This window comes from Schistocerca cancellata, chromosome 6 (genome assembly GCF_023864275.1).
Source record: "Schistocerca cancellata isolate TAMUIC-IGC-003103 chromosome 6, iqSchCanc2.1, whole genome shotgun sequence".
In the NCBI taxonomy this organism is placed as follows: domain Eukaryota; kingdom Metazoa; phylum Arthropoda; class Insecta; order Orthoptera; family Acrididae; genus Schistocerca; species Schistocerca cancellata.
This window is the reverse complement of record NC_064631.1, coordinates 511,529,271-511,555,109: the sequence shown is the minus strand read 5'-3', so window position 1 is coordinate 511,555,109 and position 25,839 is coordinate 511,529,271. Positions and strand designations below refer to the sequence as shown.

Sequence of the window (25,839 nt, the reverse complement as noted above, 5' to 3'; positions counted from 1 at the left end):
TAAGCATCTCGAACTTGCACTCGTAATTTAAGCAGAAGAAAGCACGCTTGCAAGATGTGAGCCCTAGAAATCGATCCCCGCTCGAAAATTTAGGCCATATTCTGGTAGTATGTAGTAATGACTTTCTGAATGTACAGCTTTATATATAAACATGTGCGTGCACCGGTTGTTTGTCACTCGCTTGGCCCCCACTGCAGCCGCTTGTGCCCGAGCGCGAAGCACTCGACAGTGGTGTGAGTAAGAAGTTTGTGAAATACTGTTCCGACATTGGTAAAATGACTTGTTTATTACGCCAAAGTGCGCGGTTTCTAACCTGTGGCTGGGGTCGGAGAGCTCTTTACTGTCAACATTTTTATGCTGTGATTCACAAACGCAGTGTAAATGAGTGAAACGAATCATTGTGTCATTAAAGAAGGACCTGCAATGCTATATAATTACTAACGAAGTTATTGTGTGTTATTTTATGTGGATTTTGAAGCTGGGGCTGTTAAAGTGAAGTCATTTGTCGGAGATGTGCTATTCTTCAACGTAATTGGCATGATTAAATTGAAAATCGAAAATCTTTAACTTCATTTCATAAAAATTCTTCAGTTACTTAAGTCTATTCGTTTTGATTTTGAGGCTTTAGATTTTGATAGCTGCAGAATATCAGTACGAGAATATTTTAAAATTATCTGGGACGAATATGAATGTGAGGTTGTGATATTACGTACTCTTTTTGCGTAAAACGACGTGTTTTCGGGAAACATTTCGAAACACATTGGCCAGATGTGACCAGTAGTGAAAAATCCTATCAGTACGAATGAAAATCAAAAAATGCCACGAAAGTCAGACCATAAACACAGACTCCGAGCCGCCTATTACCTGACCTGAAATTGTTGATGATATTATGAACTTCTGATAAAACGTTATGGACCACATATTTATCTGTGAACGTATGCAGCACTTGTAAAAATAGTGGTTCATATAATGAGATAATGATATACTGATATAATGATATGTTCGGAAACCAGTGCCTATTGAGGTATGGGCTAAAGATATGCCGTTCACAGCCTGTATTTTGTTCACAGATGAGATAGGTTGCATAAGATATGACATAGTAAATTACCACTGTACGCACATATGGGCAAATGGAAATCCCCGAGCAGTCATGGAGGAAAGGAATGAGGATCGCTTCACTATCAATGTATGGACAAGAATTTTCGCTGACAGACACATTACTAGATTAAGATAGATCATAAATATATACGCGACGAATTACCAGCGCTGTGGGAGAAAGTTACCCTTGTAGAAAGACAACATAACTGTGGCTTACCGTGATAGGGCCCCACTCCATTTTCTAAGGATCGTGTGACTACCTCTGTCCAACGTCTCGTGGGAATTTGCATGGTCTCCTCGTTCACCGGATCTGAATCCGTTGGATTTCTGGCCGTGGGAACATTTAAAAGCAATGGTGTGTGCCCGAGCCTTCACTAATGTGCAGAAGTAACTGAAGTGTGTGACCAATTCAAGTGACGTAATCCGAATGGAACAAGGTGTATTTGAAAGCGTCCGCGATTCACTGGGAAAAAGGATTGACGGATGTGTGAGGATGAGTGGTAACCGCACGCAGCACTGCCTATGGTGTCTGTTGCTACTTCACAGACAGTTGGGAGTGACAGGACAGATTGGCCCATACGTTAACAGATATTGGTCTCCGGACGTATTATTAGAGTAACTTTTCTTCTTATTTTTGATAAATGCTGCCTTCTGTAGGAATATGACACGATTTAAAACACCATATATGTGAACAGAGGTTCATGGGGAGAAGCAAATGAAAGAATGAGCCTTATGATACTAAAAAGAAACTTTGCTGTAAAATAGAATTAAAACAATAACCGAAAACAGGTAGCATATGCAAAATTACACGTCCCTGAAATCAAAGTCTGTGCTGTGCAACATTCAGTAATTGTAAATTTGCATTCCTGAGATGAACTGGTAACTGGCCGCCTCCACATTCTTCTACGACGATCATGAGGCGTCTGACAAATGGTACAGTCTTCGTGAAGTGTACCTGACGCCACTGATCTATCTTCAATTCCGGGTGTTCCTTTGCCCCATATTCTTCGCGCACCTCGGTGCCGGTGGTTTTTACTGTTGTTCGTCATGGACGCCTTGATGTCACTTTTGTCATGTAGATATGCTCGCGTACTGTTGGATCGACACACATACGAGTTGCCTTTTCAAAAGATCAGCGCGGAGTTTTGTTATATTCTGCTCGGGTGCCGAAGATGTGGCGGTCATCGGCTGTTGTCGTTGACTGTAAGCAGGCAGATCTTCAGTGTTTTGTGTCTTGACGTCGCTGATTATACTAATTCGGAATGTGACCAACCGTGCAGTAAAGTGACAATATGCGAACTCGAATTGGCGCTTCGAGGCACCTTGGCAGGCTGACCACTGTACACAAGCCACGTTGTCGAGTTAAGGACTACATCACAGTGCAGTCTCCTGAACTTCACACAGGATGTAGACCTCCGTTAGATAGGTGGCTGTACGCTGCGTAGCGGTTTCTTGTGGTCAGAACAGCGTTGAGAAATGGATTTGATCACAGAAACTACGGAAGTTATGTCGGTAGGTCTTCTCCGTGCTGTTCTTTAATGTTCAGTCCTGAGACTGGGTAGCGTCAGCGGCATGCGATTCCACTCTGCTATCTGCCTTCGTCCTTATTTCCGCCGGTCGGAGTGGCCGAGCGATTCTAGGCGCTACAGTCTGGAACCGCGCGACCGCTACGGTCGCAGGTTCGAATCCTGCCTCGGGCATGGATGTGTGTGATGTCCTTAGGTTAGTTAGGTTTAAGTAGTTCTAAGTTCTAGGGGACTAATGAACTCAGAAGTTAAGTCCCATAGTGCTCAGAGCCATTTTGAACCTTATTTCCGCACACGCAGCACACCGTACATCACTCATAATCTGCAGAATATGTGGCTTGTTCAAAAAATGTGTGTGAAATCCTATGGGACCCAACCGCTAAGGTCATCAGTCCCTAAGCTTACACACTACTTAACCTAAATTATCCTAAGGACAAACACACACACCCATGCCCGAGGGAGGACTCGAACCTCCGCCGGGACCAGCGCCTTAGACCGCTCGGATATGTGGCATCCTTTGTCGTCCCTGGCTATTCTTTCCCTCAGTAGTTCCTTCTACTATTGTTTCAGTGTTGTTATTGTGTCGTAAATTGTGTCCTACGAGTTTATCTTTTCTTGTTTGAACATATATCCAGAGACATCTGGTTGCCCGTGTTCTTCTCAGCGCCTCTTCATTGGTAACTCTGTCTCTCTCGAGCTGACATTCAACATCCTTCTGTAGCATCAAATCTCCACAGCTTCTAGTTTTTCTCTCTAGTTATCCTATTATCCAAGTTTCACACTCCAAGCAAAGCTTTTACGCACCGTTTCCGTATTTCTAGATTGGCATTCCTGCTGGTCAATAAGTTCTTCCTCAAATCAAATGCATTATTGTCCTGCTGCATTTTATTCGTAATTTCCTCCCGGCTTCTGCTATCCCTTGTGATCCTGCTCCCCAAACAGGTAAATTCCTCTATGACTTGTCGCTCGTGTGTGAGTGGTACAAGATTTCTTTTTGAGTTGACCAGGCGTTGTCCAGCAACGGTAGGGACTGATTCTCGATAGCAGCAGCATACCTCTAGGCTAGGAGACGAGTGAGGCGAGGCTCTGAAGGCGCCGGCTGTGTGGCTGTCGTGTCGTGTCGTGTCGCGTGCGTCGCACGTGCCGGCCGCCCCGCGTGTCTCTGAGGGGGTCCCACCCGCGCCAGCTGTAGCTCCGAGGGGGCAGCGCACAGCGCGCCACTGCCGCGTCGTCAGCTGCGTCTCGGCCCGAGCACCGCCGCCGCTGGGCCACTCCTCGCGGCGCGGCTCGCCCTCGTCCGCCCTACAGCTCTGCCACAGAGACAGCCGCTGGAGAAATTAAAAAAAAGGGCTACCCCTAGGAACCTTAAGGACCCTCTGTTATACAGCAGCATTTATACCAACTATATAAAGTGACAAAAGAGACAGTTATCACACCTCTATGGTCGGAGATGTAGAAGTGAAACTCTCGAAAGTCTTACAGAATAGAACAACATAATATACACTCCTGGAAATTGAAATAAGAACACCGTGAATTCATTGTCCCAGGAAGGGGAAACTTTATTGACACATTTCTGGGGTCAGATACATCACATGATCACACTGACAGAACCACAGGCACATAGACACAGGCAACAGAGCATGCACAATGTCGGCACTAGTACAGTGTATATCCACCTTTCGCAGCAATGCAGGCTGCTATTCTCCCATGGAGACGATCGTAGAGATGCTGGATGTAGTCCTGTGGAACGGCTTGCCATGCCATTTCCACCTGGCGCCTCAGTTGGACCAGCGTTCGTGCTGGACGTGCAGACCGCGTGAGACGACGCTTCATCCAGTCCCAAACATGCTCAATGGGGGACAGATCCGGAGATCTTGCTGGCCAGGGTAGTTGACTTACACCTTCTAGAGCACGTTGGGTGGCACGGGATACATGCGGACGTGCATTGTCCTGTTGGAACAGCAAGTTCCCTTGCCGGTCTAGGAATGGTAGAACGATGGGTTCGATGACGGTTTGGATGTACCGTGCACTATTCAGTGTCCCCTCGACGATCACCAGTGGTGTACGGCCAGTGTAGGAGATCGCTCCCCACACCATGATGCCGGGTGTTGGCCCTGTGTGCCTCGGTCGTATGCAGTCCTGATTGTGGCGCTCACCTGCACGGCGCCAAACACGCATACGACCATCATTGGCACCAAGGCAGAAGCGACTCTCATCGCTGAAGACGACACGTCTCCATTCGTCCCTCTATTCACGCCTGTCGCGACACCACTGGAGGCGGGCTGCACGATGTTGGGGCGTGAGCGGAAGACGGCCTAACGGTGTGCGGGACCGTAGCCCAGCTTCATGGAGACGGTTGCGAATGGTCCTCGCCGATACCCCAGGAGCAACAGTGTCCCTAATTTGCTGGGAAGTGGCGGTGCGGTCCCCTACGGCACTGCGTAGGATCCTACGGTCTTGGCGTGCATCCGTGCGTCGCTGCGGTCCGGTCCCAGGTCGACGGGCACGTGCACCTTCCGCCCACCACTGGCGACAACATCGATGTACTGTGGAGACCTCACGCCCCACGTGTTGAGCAATTCGGCGGTACGTCCACCCGGCCTCCCGCATGCCCACTATACGCCCTCGCTCAAAGTCCGTCAACTGCACATACGGTTCACGTCCACGCTGTCGCGGCATGCCACCAGTGTTAAAGACTGCGATGGAGCTCCGTATGCCACGGCAAACTGGCTGACACTGACGGCGGCGGTGCACAAATGCTGCGCAGCTAGCGCCATTCGACGGCCAACACCGCGGTTCCTGGTGTGTCCGCTGTGCCGTGCGTGTGATCATTGCTTGTACAGCCCTCTCGCAGTGTCCGGAGCAAGTATGGTGGGTCTGACACACCGGTGTCAATGTGTTCTTTTTTCCATTTCCAGGAGTGTATTTTGAGCAGAGCAATCTGAAACACAGTCCCAACAAGACCAAAATCTGCCGTTTCCATCTCTTAACAAAGAGGCCAGGACAAAACCTGACACCAGAGGGGGGACATGCCCCTGGAGGATGAATCCCATTTCAAATATCTGGGCTTCAGATTGGACTGTAGTCGTTCTTTGAAACAACATTACAATTCATTACATGGGACAGTTAACTAAGGAAACTGTCTATTGAGGGAACGAACGGGAACATCATGGGGAGCGCATCCGGAAATAATAAAGAGCGCTGATGTGGCTTTATGTTTTGCAGCGAGAGAGTATACGTAGCTGGTGTGCGAAACGTCAGCTTACTCAGATCAAGTTTATGGTGCCCTGCAAGAACAGTTACTGGATGCTTGAGACCTGCACCTTTGACCGTTGCTTAGCCTATCGCTGGTATAGCTCCGCCATAATCTAGAAGAGCAGCCGCTGCAGGAACAGACAGGATGAGTCAAACGGAAAAAAATGCAAGATATATGCTATGTAACAACACTGTTGTCACGCCACGCCTTAGAGAAAGTTTCCTCGAGCGCACTGCGCCGCTGACAATTGTACCTGAGACCAAATGTATAGGAGTAAGCACTAGTCCGTTCTACTTATGAATTGAGGGAGGAACTTGCTGGGGATGACACGCTCGCATACCCCACGTGGAAAACACTCAATTTTCTAGGATCGGGAGTCTCCAAATGATGCACTGCACGAAGCAGTGTATTTCCGAGATTTAGTTTTACCAAAGGACAACGCTGTGAAGCCATTTGAGTACTGTAGAGGAAAGATTTAGTGCACAATGGACACGGAAAGTAAGGTATAGTAAGTACCTGAGTGGAGAAAAATCACGGGAAGGGCCTCGTTTTAAGGTGTGCTTATGATTTTGCGGCTAGTTGCTACTTATGGCGCGAGTGTAGGCGCGGTATCCGAGCAATGTTTCACAAACGGGCAGGCGTGTAATTGACGTGGCAGCACGCCCCGAGTTAATCGACTTTGAACGGAAGACGACAGTCGGTGCAACACGTACAGGTCATAGAATATCGGAGCTTAAAGAAGAATTCATGTTTCTACATTTACATCCACGTCACATCCACATCAACAGTGTCTACGGTGAAACTTCATTATCGCGGACACAATGTTCCCACGCATGTGAACTCCGCACGGGATGATCACTAGTGTCTGAGAAACGGAACCCAAGTCGCCTTCGCCGATCTGAACATGGGGCATCAGGAACCCATTTCTACCAGGACTGTACATTCGCCGCATTGACTTCAGCAGCCGACGACGGATATGACATTCAGTGCCTTCCCACCGCTTTTCACCACTCAGTGTACTGTGACGTTAGGTCTTACATTCATAATCTCCTTCCCGTTTCATTCCCGTTCGGTCCGGCGCCACAGCTGTGGAGAGACTACTGATCAGTGAGCCGTGGCGGCTGGGACTAGGGTGTTCCACTTGCATCGCTGATATCGATATTTGGCTGTCCTGCTATCTTTGACTGCTTCCCCGGCGGTTTTCCGGGTGAACGTGTGACGGGGGAGTCTCCGGTCGGCGTTAAACGAGCCAACGTGTGTTGAAAACAAGCCCGCGTCCCTAACCGTGGTGCATGGGCCTCGCCGTGCTCGCCGCCCTTGTCTTTTGGTGTGCGCCGGATGGACGATGCCGATCATTGGGCGCCTTGACGTGCAAAACTGTGGTGGATTCATCGTCTCACGCTGAACAGTTTCCCAGCTCGTAATTTGCAAGCTCCAAGTTACGTATGATTTTTATTCTGTGTTTGACTAAGAAGATTTTTGAAACTTATTGTGGCATGGGTAGCTGCCGGAGATGTTCTGAACTTGGTTCCATAGTGGCTATTTTAAGGAGGCTGATGTTCCTCATTCCGTTTTTGAGCATCCATGGAGTGTGTGTTTTAAGTGGTTTTCATGCAAATTTTAACTTGCTTTGGGACTGGCTGCAGTTGTGAACGTGCCCGGCAGCCGTAGAGTTAATGGTTTAATCATTTGTCACGACAGCATTTGGTATGTTTATTTAATGTTGAAAGTGCCTTAAGGCAACTGGAAGTGATTTCTAAGTTTCCTGCTAATTTACTGGGAGACGAGTAATGTTAGAGTATTGCTCCTTAAGAATTTGGGGGCGTGCTTATTATACAGGGTGAGTCACCTAACATTACCGCTGGATATATTTCGTAAACCACATCAAATACTGACGAATCGATTCCACAGACCGAACGTGAGTAGAGGGGCTAGTGTAATTGGTTAATACAAACCGTAAAAAAATGCACGGAAGTATGTTTTTTAACACAACCTACGTTTTTTTAAATGGAACCCCGTTAGTTTTGTTAGCACAGCTGAACATATAAACAAATACGTAATCAGTGCCGTTTGTTGCATTGTAAAATGTTAATTACATCCGGAGATATTGTAACCTAAAGTTGACGCTTGAGTACCACTCCGCTGTTCGATCGTGTGTATCGGAGAACACCGAATTACGTAGGGATCCAAAGGGAACGGTGATGGACCTTAGGTACAGAAGAGACTGGAACAGCACATTACGTCCACATGCTAACACCTTTTTATTGGTCTTTTTCACTGACGCACATTTACATTACGATGAGGGATGAGGTACACGTTCGACGGGCGTTTCATAGGACGTGGAGGACGCATAAATTGGCCAGCCCGTTCTCCTGATCTTACCCTCTGGACTTCTTTCTGTGGGGTACGTTAAAGGAGAATGTGTACCGTGATGTGCCTAGAACCCCAGAGGATATGAAACAACGTATTGTGGCAGCCTGCGGCGACATTACACCAGATGTACTGCGGCGTGTACGACATTCATTACGCCAGAGATTGCAATTGTGTGCAGCAAATGATGGCCACCACATTGAACATCTATTGGCCTGACATGCGGGACACACTCTATTCCACTCCGTAATTGAAAACGGAAACCACGTGTGTACTCGTACCTCATCCCTCATGGTAATGTACATGTGCGTCAGTGAAAAAGACCAATAAAAAGGTGTTAGCATGTGGACGTAATGTGCTGTTCCAGTCTCTTCTGTACCTAAGGTCCATCACCGTTCCCTTTGGATCCCTACGTAATTCGGTGCTCTCCGATAGACACGATCGAACAGCGGAGGAGTGATACTCAAGCGTCAACTTTAGGTTACAATATCTCCGGATGTAATTAACATTTTACAATGCAGCAAACGGCACTGATTACGTATTTGTTTATATGTTCAGCTGTGCTAACAAAACTAACGGGGTTCCATTTAAAAAAACGTAGGTTTGTGTTAAAAAACATACTTCCGTGCATTTTTTTACGGTTTGTATTAACCAATTACACTAGCCGGTCTCCTCACGTTCGGTCTGTGGAATCGATTCGTCAGTATTTGATGTGGTTTACGAAATATATCCAGCGGTAACGTTAGGTGACTCACCCTGTATATTCCAGTGTGGCTGTGATTTGACAGCCGGCCGAAGTGGCCGCGCGGTTCTGGTGCTGCAGTCTGGAACCGCGAGACCGCTGCGGTCGCCGGTTCGAATCCTGCCTCGGTCATGGATGTGTGTGATGTCCTTAGGTTAGTTAGGTTTAACTAGTTCTAAGTTCTAGGGGACTAATGACTTCAGCAGTTGAGTCCCATAGTGCTCAGAGCCATTTTTTTGTGATTTGACCTTGTTTTCATTGCAATCTATTTGTGATGCAGGCCATTTGTTAATTCGTTCTCTGGAGTCGGCGCGGTTATGGATCCTTGTCAGGACCGCTAAGTGTGGGGACGGTCGGATTATATACAAATATATACCGCCTGCTATGTGACCCTGTGCACAAGCCGCCGGGAGTGAACGCCCGTATTGCCTGCCGGCCGTAGCGTTATTACTTCCGAACACTGCTATGAGCCTTAACGCTGTTCTCTAAAGTTAGTGCAATTTAGTTAGGTGAGGCCACCTTGTTGATATTAACGTTTCTGTAAGTCATTTTATTGGTTGAATTATTACTAGCCCTTCTTATTTAATACTTATATTAATCATTTGTGTATCTTTAATGAACGTGCAACTCGTTAATATTCCTGTGTACAAGTTTTGCGACCTTGGTTGGCCCACTTTATATTTTTATTATAAGCATATTTCTCTGTGAACGTTTATGTGGGCAGTTCAGTTTTATTAAGCTTTAAGATCTCTTTGTTCTTTATGAAGTTGTGGTATTATGTGGCTGTGTAACTTTGGTTGGATGTGTATAGTGTTATTAGTCTCTTGAGACATGATTAAACAAGAACGATTGTTTGCGATTGATTATTCACCGTGCCTACTATCAATGATTTTGGTTGCGGACGCAAAATAATATCATTCTATCATTCTTATTCGTGTTTATGTAATTCAATCAAAGTGAAGATTTGTATATTTCTTCAGTAAGGGGCACATGTCCGAATTGAAGTTTATAATAAAGTCTGTTTGAGTCAAATTAAAATTATAAAACAATCACAAGCTTGTCCATCACCAATGATCCCGGGCTTCCTATTTCCTTTAAATAACTGTTGTGAGATTGTAATTTTGATTTTCTGAAGAATTGGGTAGTACCACGGTTCAATCAGTAGTAATTTGATAGATACAGGGTACGGTTTACAATGTATCACTTCAATCATGTGTACCCAACAATAACTTTAGTTACAGAGAAATAAATGACCAGCTTATAAAGTAGATTGCTCACAAAATACTCATGCGACCCACCCTAAAAATGGTTCAAATGGCTCTGAGCGCTATGGGACTTAAGTTCTGAGGTCATCAATCCCCTAGAACTTAGAACTACTAAAAATAACTAACCTAAGGACATCACACACATCCATGCCCGAGGCAGGATTCGAACCTGCGACCGCAGCGGTCGCGCGGTTCCAGGCTGTAGCGCCTAGAACCGCTCGGCCACCCCGGCCGGCCGGCCGACCCACCCTAGAAGACGGCTCAGGTTGTTTGTAGAAGCCGTACCAAATTGTACTACCAGAGTATGTTGAATGTATTCAAAGAGAGGCGTCACGAATGACAACTGATTTGACTCACCAGTGAGCGTCCCTGAAATGGTGGAAAACCTGAGCGGACAGACGCTTGAAGATAGGTTCCAAATATCCCGCGAAAGTAAACGTACAGTATTAAGTGATGAATCTAGGAATATAAAGTGAGTAGAGAAAAGTCATGGGGAAGATTGCCCCTTTCGAAGATGTGCCCATCACAACGTCCGAATGTTGTGGCTGGATGTTGCGTATGGCACGAGTTTAGAAACGATGTCTGAGGGTTTATTAAAGAAAAGTGTGTTGTGAACACGGCAGCATCTCGCATTACAACAGACTTTGAACATAGGATGATGATTGATGGGTCATAGCGTATCGGAGGCTGCCAAGAAGTCGACATTGTGCAGAGTGGCTCTTCATTACCGCACAGACAATTGGTTCAAAATTTTTTTGAGACAATTACCCCTGAATGCAATCAGACATTAGGTAATAACCTCTCTATACCCACCTTCCCACCATCATCAACACTAACGCCTGACGAAACTTCAAAATGAAAAAGAATTTTCATCAAGCACTTTCATTTTCAAAATGACATTGTATTTAGTTTTTTTATGAGTTTTATTAAACCATTAACTAATGAATTAGTGAGATAACTGGTGCTCTTTATTTCTAATGACTTTTTTTATAGTATGATGAAGCAATTCTCAGTACATCGTGAGTGCTACCTACAACTCCTTCTCAGAAAACAACTAACAGAACAAATTTAGGGTAGGCAATTGTTCTAAAACATACTACCTTTGCATCGCTCCTCTCCCTAGCGACACTTGATCCCCCCCGTCAACCCCTCCCCCCCCCCTCCGGCAACCTCATTTAAAATCAACATAATTTTAAAAAAAATTGGCGTACTGTACGTAAATTACTTGATTGCTGGGCTCCTTACTGACGGAAATTGGAAGTCTTCAGGCTGCCAATGCTTTATGTGTGACCACTGCCGCCAATAATAATACAGTATAGGTCCTACAGAAGTGCGGTAATCATTACGAAATGGTGACAATGGTAATGATATTTGAAAGATAATTTAATTTCGTGACCGAAATGCCCTTTGTTTTCATCCCTCGGAAAATTATGTTTTACCGCTCAGGGGGCCATTACCCACAGCTTGGGAACCACCGGCAAACGCAGAGTTTCCACACGCGTGAAGCGATAGATAGGGCGACATGAACGGTTTGACGGACGGACTTCATGTCGCCTCTGTAGAAGCGTGCGTGATGATCGACGGACTGATTTGAGATTGCAGCAGATTTGAATGTGGGACACCAGACACCCATCTCTACCAGGATGGACAGCGGCACGTACGAGTCAACGGATCCCAGCAGCCGACGACCGATTCGTCTCACAGTGACATCTCAGGACCCGTCGCCACTCTCTGCGCTCTAGTCCCATACGCGTCACCCCGTCAGGGAGCGCTAACACTAGATTAAACTAATTATAGCACACACGAAGACATTTAAGCAGTTAAATTTAGTAAAAAAACAGTCTCGATCGCACAGTCATTTATTAAAAATAAGACCAGTTTCGGCCTGTAGTAGTAGTCCATCTTCGGACCCCCGTCGCAGAGCAGTTTTGCGACTGGGATCAGCACAGCTGTTTCAGACAACATTTTCGTCAGCCGGAAGGTGCATTATCTGAAGGTGGCCAACTACTACAGGCCGAAACCGGTCATATTTTTAATAAATCACTGTGCGACCGGGACTGTTTTTTTACTAATTTTACTTTTCTGATATATTGCTGTTCCATTAATGTTAACGAGAATTATGAATTTAAACAGTTACTTTTCCCACGCTCCACTCGCGGACCTAGCGGAAGGATCACAATATGTGGTACAATGGGCAGTACCCTCGGCCGTGCGCATATCAGTGGTTTGCAGAGTTTGGTGTGTATGTATTCCTACTTTCCTAACGAAAAATTCAGTCCTTCTAATCCCTGAGTCTGTATTCTGATTTGTCTTTGTCAGCTGAATTTTGACGATCACATACTTTAACTTAGCTAGTTGACGGCAGTTGAAAGCGTGTTGCAGTTGAAAGCTCAGAATACCTGACGATTAATTAGCAGCAGTTTGCACTATTCCTCTTCTGCTGTGTCATACTGTGACACTACTCATTACCAAAGCAGTCAGTACTCACCACAGTTCGCTTTCTCTCTGAATCTTGCAGCAGACGCCTTACACTGCAGAACCTGTTCCGTGGGCCATGAAGTCTGAAACAAACTGCTTCACATGTATACTGCTTATAAACTTCATTTTTCGTACCTGTCAGTTAAATTCAGTAGTGGTTTACGTGTTTTAGATAGTCCAGTTTGCAACTCTAAGAATCTAGTTTAAGTTATATATACTAAAATGAGAAGCTGCAGCGACATTCTAAGAAAAATCGTCTCCCAAAAAAATCGACAATCTTGTTATCATCGGTTTCGCTGCACGGTGCTTAATGTCGCTGCTCAACAGTTGGATTTCAAGTCCGATTCCCGGTGACCACCTCTGATTATCCTGGAATAAAAGGTCTGGAATCGGGTCCAGTCTGGCTTGTCGGGACAAACGAGAAACTTCTTAAGAAAGGAGCACCGAATTTATTCTCAGGGTGCCAGAAAAGAGTCAGATCGACTGACTTGCAATCGGCCGTTACCTATTCTAAGACCATGACACTAATGTAAGAATAATCACACTTAAATTACACGGATGGCGCGTGACGCGATACGAAAAGTGTACAACTTGACCTGGCGATACACAGAAGTCGTCCGGTCGGCTCCGCTTGCAGAGAATAGTAAAAGCGGAATATTTCCACATCACTGACAACGGTCACATGTGATGGTCTTGTTGACTCGTTAGGTAATTCATGCTTACTGATTGTTTCTGGTCGTGTCGTATGGCGCAAGAAAATACTGTATGAAATACCCGTCTCAGTAGAGGACGGACACCGTCCAACTGGTGCAGCGGAGTGACTGCCAAGTACTGCAAAAAGGCCGAGCAGCGCCCTTCGCAGGCAATGCCTCGTTTCTCTGAACAGGATGCGTGTAGCAGGGAGAGCGATGTCCATGTCTGAACTATGTAAAGTCTTCATACCACGTTGATGATAGCTTAGCAAGGGATTTCCGCAGTAGATTTCTAGCATCATTGCAAATCACTTCATAATGCCATCTGTTATACTAGCTTACATTTGCTGGAAAATACATTGCATGGTTGTCCAGAAGACGATGTAGTAATAAAAAAAAATAGCGCCGGTGTGAAACGTGTACCGCGAGAAGCTCCGTGCCCTTACCTACCGGAGGCTATTCTCAGTCCCGCCGCGCCTGGGTATTACGTTACAGTCTGTTTAAAGTACAGAGCGTTGGAAGGTTTTTGCGAAGTCTAAGGAAGTCATAAAGAAAACAGGCAGCCACTGGGTTCAAGTCGTTCTCTGTTGCTGTGCGTAACTGGGATATAGATTTATACAGTGCAAGTATTAAAGAACCAACTTGAAGTTCTAACCGCGCGACCGTTACGGTCGCAGGTTCGAATCCTGCCTCGGGCATGGATGTGTGTGATGTCCTTAGGTTAGTTAGGTTTAAGTATTTCTAAATTCTAGGGGACTGATGACGTCAGATGTTTAGTCCCATAGTGCTCAGAGCCATTTGAACCATTTTGAAGTTCTAAAAAAAGTTCAGCTAATTCTCCGCCTTCATTGTCAAGAACAGTACAACCTTGCAAAAGATTGCACCATTATAGTTAACTACTTTTCGCAACTGGAGAAGTTTGTCTTTATCCAGACTTGGATGCCGGATGCTGTTAAGCGACTGAAACAGCACAAAACATTCTTTGTAATATTGCACAACAATCTCTTTTGTGAACAAGAAACGTTTCCTTTTCTTTCGTTTCATGGAAACAACGATACAGCATTTAGAAAGACTTCGTAGATGTATAGTTCGTTGCTGAGTGAAAAAGTGCTACTGCATTACTAAAACGCTATCCCGGAAGCTGGAGTTCGGTACCCTTGCAGTGTAGGGGCAATAGCAATTCGATTTTCAGTATTTCACTTAATTATTGACAACTTAAAAAAATTATAAAGCTGTCATCTACTGATTAAGAAGTATAATCTTACACTGGGGTGACAAAAGACATGGGTTAGCGATATGCACATATACAGATGGTGATAGTATCACGTAGACAAGGTATAAAAGGGCACTGCACTGGCGGAGCTGTCATTTGTACTCATGTGATTCATGTGAAAAGGTTTCCGACGTGATTATGGCCGCATGATCAGAATTAACAGACTCCGAACGCGGAGTGGTAGTTGGAACGAGACGCATGGGACGTTCCATTTCGGAATCGTTAAGTTATTCAATACTCTGAGTTCCACAGTGTCAAGAGTGTGCCGAGAATATCAAATGTCTGGCATTACCTCTTACCACAGACAGACAGTGGCCGACGGTCTTCACGTAAGGACCGAGAGCAGCAGTGGTTGCGTATGATTTGTCACTGTTATCGGGCAAGGAACACTGCGTGAAATAACACCAGAAATCGATGTAAGACGTACGACGAACGTATCCGTTAGGACAGTGCGGCGAAATTTGGCCTTAATGAGCTACGACAGCAGATGCGAGTGCTTTGAAAATAGCACGACATCACCTGTAACGCCTCTCTCGAGGTCGTGACCGTATCGGCTGGATCCTAGACAACTGGAAAACCGTGGCCCGATCAGGTGAGTCCAGATTTCTGCTGGTAAGAGCTGATGGTAGTGTTCAAGTATGGCGCAGACTTCACGAAGCCATGACCAAAGTTGTCAACAAGGCACTGTGCAAGGTGGTGGTGCTCCATAATGACGTGATCTGTGTTCAGATGGAATGGAGTGGGTTGGGTCCTCTGGTCGAACTGAACCGATCAGTGACTGGTAATGCTTCCGTTCGGCTACTTGGGGACCGTTTGCACCCATTCATGGACTTCATGTTCCCAAACAACCACAGGATTTGTATGGATGACAATGCGCCATGTCACCGAGCCACAGTTGTTTGGAATTGGTTTGAACATTCCGCACTGTTCGAGCGAATAACTTGGCCACCCACATCGCCCGACATGAATCCCATTGCACACTTATGGGACATAATCGAGAGGTCAGTTCGTGCACAAAATTCTGCACCGGGAATACCTACGCACAGTAACTCACAGCATACAAATACTAGGAATACATTAATACAGCAGTTGAGACTGAGAGCACCTAGCGACTTGTAACAAAGATTACACATAATTTCAGACCTTCACGAAACTTTTTCTTGCTGACGCCAGTAAAGGAAAAACGTTTATCGGTTACTATATTTTCGCTGTTTATTTTGTCAAACTTGAGCATCAGCCGTAATGTTGTAATTCATTACTTCTTTATTATTAACTGTATTCGCTGTTTGCAGACAATATTCACATGTGTCACTAAAGTAACAGTAAAACTGTATCATTGTACGACACGTAGTTCAGGAGATCGGACATCGTAAACGTTGCATTCCTTGAAAAACCAGTTTTTACTTAAAATGGCGCGCAATAAAACTTCAACAGACACGACGTTATAATTTACTACTTCTTTAATGAATCGGGGTTTTACTGGTATTTTATAGATTCTCTGGCCCAAGTTTGTCTCCGTTTTGAATTGGAAGAGGTAAACGGGCTGCTTCCAGCTTCTCCGTCTTACACGAGAGATCATTACAGAGTAGACTCCAAAAGACGGTGAAGTATCTCGGACGGGGTGAAGAGATGGACCCCAGAAGAGGCGGGAGCGGAGCGTGTCGGAAGGTCCGGAGAAAGTGCAGGAAAGGCCGCGGCGGCGTCACTGTCTTCCCTTTACGGACACTGACGTGATAGGTGAGGTAATGAACGGCGACCGCGTGTCGTAAGCGGAGCGCGGGCGTCACCAGCGTGCCGCCGCGTCGCCCTCGCGTTCCGTGCTTTATTGTCCGTGCACCTCGCCAGGCCGTCGTTTCCGCGTCAGTACTCCGGGTGTTTCCTTCAGAGTGCGTTAACAGTCGGTGTTGGCGCGCGAACGCGACAGAAACGTCCGTGTCGCGGCCTATGCGACGTACGCGTGCTCACTGCGGCTGCGTCTACACTCCGCAAGCCGTCTTAACGGTGTGCGGCGGAGGATACTTGTGGTAGCACCATCTTCTTGGCCCCTTTCTTTCACCATTCTCGTATTGCGCGTGGAAAGACTCCTTCTCAGTAAACCTCCGGATTCGGAAGGACGACTGTTCAGACCTGCGCCCGGCCATCCAGACTTAGGTTCTCTGTGATTTCCCTCATCGCTCCTGGCAGATGCTGGTATGGCAGATTTCCTTCTCCAAACTTGACACAATCCGAGCCTGTGCTCCGTCTCTAATGACCTCGATGTCGACGGGACCTTAAACCCAATCATCCCTTTTGGAAGTACCTGAATAATGACAACAAAACCAGCGGCTGCATTTCAATCTACGTCGTTTATTGTTTTTGACACATGCTACAAGTTTCGCCATCAAATGTTGTCGTATTCAGGCCATCGCTTACGGAAACACACACAACATGATAGAAGAGCATGAGAGCTCAGACAACATAAATCATAGTTCATGTCTAAAAAGGGGATTAATCACATCATAAAATTCCATGATAAAAATATATAGTATTGCTATCCATACAAAATGAAATTTATTTTTTTATACATCAATAACATAATGGACTTAAGGGGAACACCCACGTACAATTAGCTACACCAGCAAAGCGATCGCAGTTATATATATCCCTCACCCGAACACCTACAAGTATGATATATACCAGTAATGAAAACGAAACAAACTAATAACAACACTTGACCGGAGTGGACAAATGCAATTCCAGTCTAATGAACAAACATTCACTGGAAAATAAAAACCCACTGACACACCAACGTACACTCTAATACCCCAAAAACTTAAACAAGGTAAACCGCGTCTAAAACCTGGTATATAAATAGACTCGTGCTCAACTGATAAAACTCTAAAGCAACACAGTCAAATCCCTTAGATCCACGACACAAGTTTAGCAAATGTTTTACTTGCGTTTGTACAAGACCCCGGGTGCAATATCTCCAAAGAAACAACGAAGCATGTCATCAAAGTTCCTAATAATTCCGAGAATTCTATCGGACGTAAGACAATGTTGCCAATATTAGCCACCGTCAGTATTTACATACAGGGTTAAAAGTAGCATACGTGATATGTGTCCACAAACTATTGCCGAAGAACATTTTGGATTAGTAATATGGAAAGAGGTCATTCTAATTTATTAAATATTCTGTACGACGCCATTTTCTCCGCTGTCCAGTTAGAATACGCCCACATTTCAGGAACTGTATCTGAATCAGTGGTTTCATCTCTTAGATATTTCGCGAAGGTATGACACTGATATTTAAGAATAAAAAAAACTGGTAGTCCTGCTCAAAATGGCTCTGAGCACTATGGGATTCAACTGCTGAGGTCATTAGTCCCCTAGAACTTAGAACTAGTTAAACCTAACTAACCTAAGGACATCACAAACATCCATGCCCGAGGCAGGATTCGAAACTGCGACCGTAGCGGTCTTGCGGTTCCAGACTGCAGCGCCTTTAACCGCACGGCCACTGCGGCCGGCATAGTCCTGCTGCCCATTAAATTTTAAGATAGTTCAAATGGCTCTAAGCACTATGGGAGTTAGCATCTGAGGTCATCAGTCCATTAAATTTTAAGAACAGTATATTTTCGACGTAATGTTTGTTACAAGTAGGCCTAATATTTGTTGTAAGTAGGCCTACCTGTTATTTCGGTTCCAGAAACTTTTTCTACTCGCCTAAATCTTTGGGTGATATAGTAGGTCTACATGACGCTCTCGATACCGACTGTTAGACTCACAATGAGTTTCGACAAAGCTTTGCAGCTTTACACAGAGCATCGAACTAGATCGCAGTGAGTGCTACTGGACGCACATAGAAGAAGACAGGGGTTCAGCCCCCTCTGTACGTTCAGCTTTAGATATTTTGGGTTTTCTTACATCGATTAAGGCAAATACCGAGTGGTTCCGTTAAAAACAGTGTGGCCAATTTCCTGCCCCATCCTTGAGTTTAAGCTCTGTCATTAATGGCAGCGTCGTCGACAGAACTTTAAATCCGAATGTAAATTTATTCGCTACGGACTTATGGGAAAATTTAAAGGGAAACTCAGCCAGAAGGGAACACAGCTTCATTCTCTTTTAATTTGACAAAACTCTCATCAGACAAATACATTCGTCGGTAGTTGCCCTTCTTGTGTGATGCTGCATAGTTAATGTCTCGTAAAGCCGTAAGTGGAACTCATGCCATGAGACAATGATCACGCATACCTCCAGGAAGTGGCCATAGAACACTTTGGACCTTGTGTATTTTTGATCGTTGTTATTTGTCAAGCTGCAGCCAAGCTACGCTACCAAAAGGAGGCATCTTATTTTGTAATGTTAGTGTTGTTGCTGCTTCGGTGTAGTACTTGGATCGGTACATACAATTGCACTCCATCCCTTCTGTGACGTGCAACCGTCGCATGGACAAACGTATCACTTCCTGAATTACAACAATTGTAGCGAAGAATTATTTTGCACCATTCTATACAATTAAGACATATCATTCATACCGGCGTAGCTAATCGTTACAATGTCATCTTGCTAATATTATCATCTTTTGTTGTTACTCTTGTCGTTGCCATCGGGGATGTAACAGCTTATATGATTGTAACGCCAGCGAACAACAGCTCCGAGCTCGGTTGAAGCGAAACTCGTGTCACTTTAAGTTTTCTGTAAAATAAATATATTTCTGGTCTAATGAAAAAAAGTCTTGTTTTTATTTTAATCAATTTCTTTTTAGTAATATTTCGTTACACTGTGAAGTAGCTTTGGCTGAACTATTCCCACAAACCCTGAGGAAGTGTCTTTGGATTAACACCAGTCTTGTTGCCGCATGAATTACAGGTATTGGCTAGACATGATTGTTGGCCACTGAAATCTTGTTCCGCATATGCGAGACTTGGCCATTTCTGCTTTTTTGTTAGATTTCGGCAGGACTGGTGCTATTCTTCGTCGTCCCATATCTCGTGCTAATCTGTTCATCTCTACGTTAATACTACCCCGTACATCATCTAAATTTGCGGACAACGGAAAAAACACGTTTTCCTGTTAACCTTGAAGGGTTAATATCCAACGTATGGATGGTAGATTTGATGTTCTTATTCGTCTGATTAGGTATTTTAACGATATCTGGGCGATAATAAACGCCATCAATTATGACAGTGGCTAAGGTACCAGAATACGAGCCCTACTTGTTAGCAGAAAGGGGTGGGGGACACTCGCATGAATACTTCTTGGGGAATTAAAACAGTACAGTTTTATCTAGCGTGGATTTTAACCGATACTCAACCATAAGCGATAAAATGGCTGACGAACGGATATGACAACGTTCTTCTTTAAATGACATTTATTTATGCTTTTACCGGTTTCGGGTTTCACAGTTTACCGTCAGGTGGTGAGCATTCCTGCTCGTTCATGTAAATCTGATTCTTAGAAGCGTCAAAATTTAACCGAAGTCGACAACTAACCGTTTTACTTGACTGTTAGGTACACAGTTTATATCCTCTCTTTCTTAATATAGGTGTTACGTTTTAATAATCTTTAATAATATTGGACTCCTACTTCTTTCAGTCACTTGTGTCTTCTGGGTAGAAGCCAACGAACTTAGTCCAGCTGTTCACGATGTCCTGTCGTCTCCGCTTAAGTCGTTCACGTAGTTCGTTGCCATTAGTTTCCTTGTTGTCTGGAGGTTTGGGCTTAGAAGACGCGTTCATACCAGCAAGATGGGCCTTCGTACATTCTCCGTATCTCTACCTGATACGGAATTTATGATAAAAAAATGTGGTGAAAACTGCATTACAAACGATACTAATATTTACAATTTTCTTGTAGGGCTTGTAACCCAGATAGCTTGTGGCTCAACTGCCTCACAATACAGGGTTATTACAAATGATTGAAGCGATTTCACAGCTCTACAATAACTTTATTATTTGAGATATTTTCACAATGCTTTGCACACACATACAAAAACTCAAAAAGTTTTCTTAGGCATTCACAAATGTTCGATATGTGCCCCTTTAGTGATTCGGCAGACATCAAGCCGATAATCAAGTTCCTCGCACACTCGGCGCAGCATGTCCCCATCAATGAGTTCGAAAGCATCGTTGATGCGAGCTCGCAGTTCTGTCACGTTTCTTGGTAGAGGAGGTTTAAACACTGAATCTTTCACATAACCCCACAGAAAGAAATCGCATGGGGTGAAGTCGGGAGAGCGTGGAGGCCATGACATGAATTGCTGATCATGATCTCCACCACGACCGATCCATCGGTTTTCCAATCTCCTGTTTAAGAAATGCCGAACATCATGATGGAAGTGCGGTGGAGCACCATCCTGTTGACCGTCGGCTGTGGTACGTTTAGCTCCCTGCTTGCTTTATTCGTCGACTTCCGCGGGCTACGCGTGAAACTTGCCCACACGCGATCAACCGTTTCTTCGCTCACTGCAGGCCGACCCGTTGATTTCCCCTTACAGAGGCATCCAGAAGCTTTAAACTGCGCATACCATCGCCGAATGGAGTTAGCAGTTGGTGGATCTTTGTTGAACTTCGTCCTGAAGTGTCGTTGCACTGTTATGACTGACTGATGTGAGTGCATTTCAAGCACGACATACGCTTTCTCGGCTCCTGTCGCCATTTTGTCTCACTGCGCTCTCGAGCGCTCTGGCGGCAGAAACCTGAAGTTTGGCTTCAGCCGAACAAAACTTTATGAGTTTTTCTACGTATCTGTAGTGTGTCGTGACCATATGTCAATGAATGGAGCTACAGTGAATTTATGAAATCGCTTCAATCATTTGTAATAGCCCTGTATTTACGTGCACCAGACCTTACGTAAAACGAAAATTGAATATCGGAATCCGATTATTATCGCTGTTGTTTTTACACGTAAGGTCTCAATCTAATTTTCTGCACCAATCAAATATCGGTTTTCAGAGCGCCACGTGTTTTACGCGAATGGTCTCTGAAAATCAGTTATTCAGATTTTGTCAGCGTTGAAGTTAAATTCACAATACCAACGTAATATTTTTAATGAAAGTACGATTTCCTTATGAGTGTCAATGAATTCCTAAGGAGGAGAACGTTGTTCACAAAAGTTTATAAAGATCTTTTCTACGCCAATTAATCCACCCACCTAGATAGTGCACGTTGTGGAAAAAGTTCGAAGTGATACCTGCTTGAAAATTACTGTACATTTTAGAGACACAGATCGCTAGAAAACTTCCGAATGGGTCAAGAGGTACTCCCGTTTTTGTGCATAATAGGGAAGTAAGATTAGGGTTCAAAGTCTCGTAGAGAACAGCTCAGCCGGCCGGTGTGGCCGTGCGGTTAAAGGCGCTTCAGTCTGGAACCGCGTGACCGCTACGGTCGCAGGTTCGAATCCTGCCTCGGGCATGGATGTGTGTGATGTCCTTAGGTTAGTTAGGTTTAAGTAGTTCTAAGTTCTAGGGGACTGATGACCACAGATGTTAAGTTCCATAGTGCTCAGACCCAGAACAGCTCATTAGATACGGAGCACAAGCTCGGATTAGGGAATGTAGGGAAAGGAAATCGGCCGTGCTCTTTCAGAGGAACAATCCCAGCATTTGCCTGGGGCGGTTTAGGGAAATCACGGAAAACCTACTTCGGGACAGCCGGACATGAATTTGAAACGTCGTCCTCCCGGATACGAGTCCAGTGCGCTGACCACAACGTCGCCTCGCTCGGTACCACCGACTGAATTAGTGAATGTTTTGTAAGCAGATACTGTGTACGAAAGCCTTTGCCCCCCAAAAATTAAATAGTTCTCAGAACACAGAGTTGTTGCCAATCGTTACGTTTTGCTCAATGCACCATATGTATCTTCATTCATTTCTTTGCATCCCGTAAAGATTCAAGTTGCATCTCTTCTGTTAAAGAAAATGCGTAACTTCCTGGTCAGTCCAGTATTTCATCTTTTCTTTCACTCCACGACAAGTCTCTTCGTCCAGATTAACCAACATTGTCTGAAGTAAGTGGTATGCTGACAATCTAATCACAAGAGAAATGCGGTGAAACGTTTATGTCGAGCGATATCCGTCGTGGGAGCTGAAATACGGCATCCAGGAACCGCACTACAGAATCGATATTGTACTACTTTACATGAGTAGTCAGAAGCGGTATTGACAAATCGGTTTACGGGTTACATGGTTTGGGAGTTAATGCAGATGAGTAGGAAAAACAGTTCTGTAATCCATTATTATTAAAAAATGGATGTATGTGTCGTGTGTGTGTGTGTGTGTGTGTGTGTGTGTGTGTGTGTGTGTGTGTGTTTCTAATTTCCACGTCTCCTCTTAAACCATTGCACCGATTTCAACGAAACTTGGTACACATATACCCTATTGTCAGGCGACATTCGTTGTGGGGGTAAGAGCTACCTACCTACCTACCTGTCAAAGGGGTTGGAGGACGGGGGGCGGTTGAAAAAGCAGGATAGCCGGCGAAGCATGAATTCACAGACTTCCAGCATTCCAGCATTTGTCCGCGCGGCTCCGCCCGTCGGAGGTTCGAGTCCTCCCTCGGCCATGGGTTTGCGTGTTGTCCTTAGCGTAAGTTAGTTTAAGCTAGATTAAGTAGTGCGTAAGCTTAGGGACCGATGACCTCAGTGGTTTGGTCCCATAAGACCCTACCACAAATTTCCAATTCCAATATTTGTGACCGGCCGGAGTGGCCGTGCGGTTCTAGGCGCTGCAGTCTGGAGCCGAGCGACCGCCACGGTCGCAGGTTCGAATCCTGCCTCGGGCATGGATGTGTGTGATGTTCTTAGGTTAGTTAGGTTTAATTAGTTCTAAGTTCTAGGCGACTGATGACCTCAGAAGTTAAGTCGCATAGTGCTCAGAGCCATTTGAACCACCCAATATTTGTGAATAAGAGCAATTAGCGACTTGGAGCTAACTTTACCCATAATGTCAAACCTTTACGAATGTTTTTCTGTTACCACCCCTACAAAATAATGAAAGGGAATTTTTTTATCTCATACTACTTTTCTGTCATTCATGCATGAAAAGTATCGCTTGAGGCATGACGTTAAAATTTATTACTTATTAGTTACTAATTTTATTTGCAAGAAAAATCATAGACAGTATCCATATATGCCGGTGAGCGTTCCTACAATATTATGTCATTGTACGACACACATTTCTGGAGATACGACGTCATAAACATTAAGCACAAGGCGAGACGCCGCATGGTACGGGCGTGGACGCACAGCTGTAAATAAATAAAGAATAAAGTATTGGTGGTTTGCTGCTTGACACAGTCACTCCGGTTAAACACCTACACGTTACTTTACAAAGTGGTATGAAATGGAGCACTTGAAGTCGCTAATGGGAAAGACAAATGATCGACTTCGGTTTATTGCGCGAATTTTAGGAAAGTGTAGCTCATCTATAGAGGAAGCCGCGTATTGTAGCTGGAGCCGCATTGCCTTCTGCCAACAACGTGACTGTTTTTGCAGATGTGATTTGCTATAAAATTGCGCGAAAGAGCGCTATCTCGTTCCGCAGCTCCTCATGCTGCGGAAGGCACGCGCTGGGGCACCCCGAAGACTTTTTGAGCCCTCACTTGTGATAGGTTTCAGGTAGTCGAAAGTGTGTCGATCAGGTGTAGGTGTGCGAGCGGAAGAGAAGCTGAGGTTCTTACGATTGCATAAGGAGGACATTATCGTATCCGTCGTTTCCGTAGTGTAGCGGTTATCACGTCTGCCTAACACGGAGAAGGTCCCTGGTTCGATTCTGGGTGGAAACACTTTTTCGTCACGCTGAACAAGACATACTTATATGCATTTGCTAAGGTGTCTACCCGAGGTCTTTGAAATCATCTTCGTGCATCCCATCAGAGTGTAGATTGTCCAGATCAAATATGAAATTCACTCAGTACTGACGGGTAGTCTTTTTGCGCTATTAATACTGCTCGAGTGTTTGGGATTCCACGAGGTCGGATTAAAGGAAGGCATCGAAGCAATTGAGAGATTAACGTGCGAGTATTACGGAAATGATCCGTGAATTCAAGTGGGAATTCCTGGAGGGATAAATCCTACTTTTAGTGTAATCCTACTGAGGAAGCTGCGAGAACCGGAGGAAGCGTAGAGACATTCGTTTTTCCTTCGCTTTGTTTGTAAGCGGACAGGGGGAATTCTAATCCAAGTCCGGGGATTCAGATGTAGGTTTTCCGGGATTTCCCTAAGTCGTTGCAGGCACCTTGTGTGGTGGTTCCTTTGAAAGGGCACGGCCGATGTCCTTACCTGTCCTCGAAAGATTCCGAGCTTGCGCTCCGTCTCATAATGACCTCGATGTCGACAGGACGTTGAACGCTAATCTTCCTTTTTTTTAATTCGCGAGTGGAAGAGGAAAAGGAATAGCTAGCAATGGTCCTAGGTACCCTCCGCCGCGCACGGAATGGTGGCCTGCGTAGCATGTATGTAGATGTAAGGGTGGCGGTACTGTCTGTCACCAGAGGCCTGTAACACGTAGTGTTTTATTGCAACAAGGAACGCGACGGCGCCGGCCGAAGTGGCCGAGCGGTTCTAGGCGCTGCAGTCTGGAACCGCGCTACCGCTACGGTCGCAGGCTCGAATCCTGCCTCGGGCATGGATGTGTGTGATGTTCTTAGGTTAGTTAGGTTTAAATAGTTCTAAGTTCTAGGGGACTGATGACCTCAGAAGTTAAGACCCATAGTGCTCAGAGCCATTTGAACCGGGTTTTTTTTTTACGCGACGGCGTAATATGCGCTGCGCACTCTGCCTGTTTTGGCTGGTGTGAATCCGGTAATTGGCTGTACAGCGGCTGGTGTTACGGCGGCCAGTGCTTCCGGCGCGGCTGTGCTCGGTGACGGTGCGCAGCGGGCGGGCAGCAGCCGACGTAGGAGGAGGAGGAAGAGGAGGGCAGGCGTGTTTTTTGTGGAGCCGCGGCGCGTGCAAGGCGTGTGGCAGCCGCGCGTCTCCGGGAGGCAGCCGCCAGGCGCGAGCGCCGCCTACCACCAGCCAGCGCGGGCACGCGCCGCGGCGCCGCGTGAGGCGGAAATCCGCCGCTGACACTTCCAGGAGTGTCAGGCTCCCGGCTAATGCAGACCCGAGACTGCGCGGATAACCGAAAAGCGACGGATAGCAAAAAACACGCGTTTG

At 45.5% G+C, this 25,839-nt stretch overlaps 1 protein-coding gene and 1 non-coding gene across 9 annotated transcripts in view; both read left to right on the top strand.

Moving 5' to 3' along the window:
* Positions 1-25,839, top strand: part of LOC126190951 (myocyte-specific enhancer factor 2) — an 898,544-nt gene that overhangs the window by 809,698 nt on the left and 63,007 nt on the right. The gene's annotated exons all lie outside the window — the stretch shown is intronic.
* On the top strand, positions 24,392-24,464 carry Trnav-aac (transfer RNA valine (anticodon AAC)). The gene has a single exon. It is a non-coding gene; the product is annotated as a tRNA-Val (tRNA).